Genomic DNA, 4,563 nt, shown 5'->3' with positions numbered 1-4,563 from the left:
TGTTTTGAGTCTTTTGAGGATAAAATGTATCACCTCACCCTCACTCATTCATGATATTTACTATGATATTTCTTGACAACAGAGTGTGAAAGGGAATTATTACTTTCGACCTAAGGACCCGGAGACTCAGCCGTCAGAGGACAGAAGGATAATTAGTGAGTGGCTGTCACAACAGGATACTGTTGAATGACAACATTATTTGTTTCCTTCCGCCACTAACTCATCATCTAATTAAAGGTGGCATCCTATCTTTCACATTACATCCAGCGTTTGACCATCAAGCCTCTGTGACACTGTTTCCCGTCTCCCACTCGCCCCACCATTGTTTTCATCACCCTCATCTCCTGAAATGCTCCAGGGTTTACATTGCACGTATTGGATAGGGGATTTAAATAGAACAGTCTTGGAAGGACATCTGTGACTCACTGCGCCTTTTGGGTCGCCGCAGCGGCAAGGAACTGTACAGTACGGACAGTAGTCCATCAGCACGGCAGGAGCTTGCAGGCCAGCTGATTGGTGTGTAAAAGTGTTTAATCTAGATACAGTAAGAACATTTCAAAATTAAAATGAACAGAAATGTAGACTTCAGTCATTGTGACTTGGACTTGAGGCAACTTGAGTCACTGTTTTAATGGCTCGCAACTTAAATTGACAAAAAATAAATCACTCAAGACTCAACTTGGACTTGAAATTTAACCCTCTGGAGTCATGATCAGGCCAGTGTGTGAAATCACATGATTTCTTCATGATGTCACAACCTAAAAAACAGCAACAATGAGCCCTGTCGTCAACTTCCTTTTAAAGTACTGTCCTGAAACTGAAGATTGATGATAGGCCAAGTAAAACCAGAAATAAGGTTAAATATATATTTAGTGTAAATATGTATAGCTAGTAGGGCTGCACGATTCTGGAAAAAATGTGAATCACGATTTTTCTGCTTAGAATTGAGATCACGATTCTCTGGCACGATTTTTTTTCACAAAATGTTTGTTGCACTGATGAACTTATATTAGTAGCATATTAGTAGTTAAATCATTGGAAGATAAATTACTTTAACAAAAATAAAAAGTAAAAATTGAGACATGCAGGTGATAACAACTTCCCCCTATCATCATATGCACATCAAACAGTCTGATTTCCTTAGAACGTAGAGTGTATGTTGTACAGTGTTTATTGGGGCCATATCTTTGGCTAGGTGATATGTGATAGCTGCTGTGATCTCCTTATGTCTACTGGAGTTTGGTGGGTATGCCGTCGCATTGTACAAGGTTCCGGTTATTGACGTCTGTGTTTGTTTCTTGCCTTGTACGGCTTCATCATGCTGTACTTTGTGGTGACGTTTAAGGTGATTGTAGAGATTTGTAGTGTTGCCTTGCGGCGCCGCAATGAGGGCAAAACACATGCTACAATGCACCTCACACTGTTTGTCATCGTCTGGCTGAAATCCGAAATACTTCCACACCGCCGAATGTGAACCTTTTTTGGGCACGAGGTCGGTTCGGGACGGTGGGTGACTCTCGCCACTACAGCTTTGGTTTTCTTCGGCATCCATTCAACCCTCCTTACCGGCGACTTTCCTCCGCTTTAGCTCACTCTTTCCAAAACGCTCAGCTACAGGCGGGCGTCCTCCACTGAATCACGTGTTAACGTAAAGATGCTTTACCATTGGTTGAGGGAGGAGGCAGCAGCAGTGCTGCGTTTGGGGGCGCTTGAAAAAATCCGGGAGATAATAGGAGCATTTTTTTCTGATGCAGCTCCAGGTATAAAATGCTTCAGAATCGACGTGTGTAGAAATTAGATCACGTGTATGTGCGAATCGAGATCGCGATTTTTTAACGATTTATCGTGCAGCCCTAATAGCTAGAATCCGATTTTATGTTTCTTTGTGTGTTTTTTGTGTTCAAAATGTTGATCCAGTAGGTCAAAGTGCAAAAATATTCATCAGGTCATATTGGTGAGGCTGTGCTAAAAGAAATTATGTCAACATGTCATTGTAAACATTTTTTAAGTTGTGTATACAGGCAGAAAAAAAAAGGAGTCATAAAACAGCCAAAACTCCCACAGGGTTTAAGACTTGAGTGACTTGTGTGTCTACAGTCTATGTTTTCAGATTAAATATTAAACATGTTCAATATTATCAGCGTTATCAACAAGCGTCTGTGTAACACTACCCGCTGTGTGAGCTCACACTGGGAGTGGCATTGTCATGGGTGGATGACGAACCTATCAGTAAAGCTTCTCACGACGCTACCTGATGCTATGTGGATCAGCTCAGATTATCATCATCACGCCTGAGCCAAGAGTCAACACTGGTTCACATGTGGAGGGAAAAGGCAAACTGGTGAATTCAAGACCTGATCTTTAAATATTTCTGACAGTCAGACTACAAAATCAAACTTTGTCATTTGAAGACTCATTCATTGATCTGTGAGTGTCTGTGAGTGCTGATACAATCTGTTCTCTCACAACTCAGCTCAACAATCAGCTATACTGCACCTTTACCTTGGCTTGACTTGATTCGCCCTAGAAAAAAAGACTTGGGACTTACTTGAGACTTGGAAAAAATTACTTGAGTCCCGTATCAGAAAAATGTAAAATATTGAACTTAAAGAGGTAGTTTTATGTACATTCTGTTTCAAACCTGCCATTCCGGATCATCTAGTCTCAAGATACATAAAACATTCTGCTGCTGCTTGTCACCCGATCTGTCACATACCTCCATCTGATCTCTGTTTGTCTTTGGTATCAGTGTATGCATCGTCCCAGTAAAGGCCAGGATGTTTGTTTAAACTGCCTTCAGGTTCATGACTTTGGATCTGAAAGAATATTTTAACCATAGGAGATGTTTGACATATCAACAATAGAAAGAGCAAGTGTAAATAATACAATCAATAATGTCTGAATTCCATTTAGCTGCTTCATGGTCAGGGTCCTGGTATTGTGTATACTGGCTCACTGTCAAAGCTAACTGGGACATTTTGAATAAAAGGAGCCGCTATGTGCAAGTCAAAATGACTGCTGTGACTTTTTTTTAAATCTTCACACGACAAAATATTGCAGGAATTTAATCTAATCAACTAAACTCTCATTTACTTAAAATAACTGCGTACATTTGATCAATTTCAAGTTCAACAAACTTCAAGTTTTTATTTTCAGACCACTTCATGAGTTATTTTGACTTGTAATGATGTGAGTTGACTAAACTCATCAAATTAAATTCATAAAACAATCAACATACAGTTTTAGTACATCCCTTTTTTGTAAAACACATTTATTGTGTGTGTGTGTGTGTGTGTGTGTGTATGTGTGTGTGTTTTAAATTATCTTTAAAGATAAGTCATGGTTGTTCCTTTTCATAATAAGGAAAACAATGGTAACCATGCTTGAGGTTGGTACCTAATTCTGTCCTAACCCCGAAGAAAACTAAAACTTCATTGTACTTATTTAAAATAAAGAGTGTTTTAACAGGTGCAGCTGCAGCTGTCTGGACTCTGATGCCCCTCCCGTTGTCTTGGAGGCTGTCCTGACCAACCTCAGCAGTCAATCAGCTGACAGAGGAAGGTCGTCAGCTGATTGAGCTCACCTGGGCCTTTGGGCTTTAAAAGCTGCATGTGTTCACTCTGTTTCTCACATTTACCCTGCACTGGTTTTGTGTTTGCCTTAGTTTTTAAAATGAGAATGATTCTTATTTTTGCGCAGACACAAGCTGTGTCCCAATGTCAAGGATCCTTCCTTGGTAGGATCCTTCCTTCAGAGTTGGGTCCTCCGAAGGCAAGGCAAGAGTCCTTCCTTTCACTGGTGTAATGCACAAATGGGACAGCCTTCGGAGTGTGCAGCTGTGCGTCATTGCGTAATTGGACGTCCTGCTTAAGTTCAGCGAAGTTAAGTTCTGTTTAAGTTCAGTTCTCGGCCCTTTGGCTAAGATCAAGTGTAGTATCGGTTCTTATCAGTTTAATAAAAATAAATAAATACATAAATAAATTCAGTGCCGCAATTTCAAAATCAGTTCACAACATGGATGTGTCTTTGGCATCAGCACTCTGACACATATTTGTAAAAATGGAAGAAGATGCTTTAAGGTTGAATCTCCACGATTTATCAAGTAAAAACCATAAAGTGGATTAAACCTGAATATTTAACTGATCCTGGCTGAATTTGGCCGCTACTTAGTTTCATAAAAGCAGCGGAGCATAATTCATCATGGAAATATATTCTGTGATTTTTTATTTTTTATTTTACAGTACAGTACAATAGCAGTTATTTATAAATAACAATAACGGATAATAGCGGACTTTCGGTCCCTGTAAACACAATAAAGAAATGTATAACTTTCTGAATGGCACAGTTGCACATAGTACATCATCATCGGACACATATAAATTAATTAACAATAACTTTAGCGACTGAGACGGCATTAATTAACTTAACCGGCAATGTATCAAGATGACGTTTATTATCTTTAAGCTTAATATTCTGGCATTTGTTTATGTTTATGTTTTTGCTTGACTTTAAACACACGTTTTGTAAGTTATGTGACAACATTCAGTATAAACTGAAAATACT

At 39.2% G+C, this 4,563-nt stretch overlaps 1 non-coding gene across 1 annotated transcript; it reads left to right on the top strand.

Moving 5' to 3' along the window:
• Positions 1-3,898: 3,898 nt before the first annotated feature.
• LOC131972407 (U2 spliceosomal RNA) lies at positions 3,899-4,090 on the top strand. The gene has a single exon (XR_009394467.1). It is a non-coding gene; the product is annotated as a U2 spliceosomal RNA (small nuclear RNA).
• The last annotated feature ends 473 nt before the right edge of the window (positions 4,091-4,563 follow it).

The sequence above is a fragment of the Centropristis striata genome, chromosome 5 (genome assembly GCF_030273125.1).
Source record: "Centropristis striata isolate RG_2023a ecotype Rhode Island chromosome 5, C.striata_1.0, whole genome shotgun sequence".
Classification (NCBI taxonomy): Eukaryota; Metazoa; Chordata; class Actinopteri; order Perciformes; family Serranidae; genus Centropristis; species Centropristis striata.
Note: the sequence above shows the minus strand (reverse complement) of the source record. Positions and strands in the feature narration are given on the sequence as shown.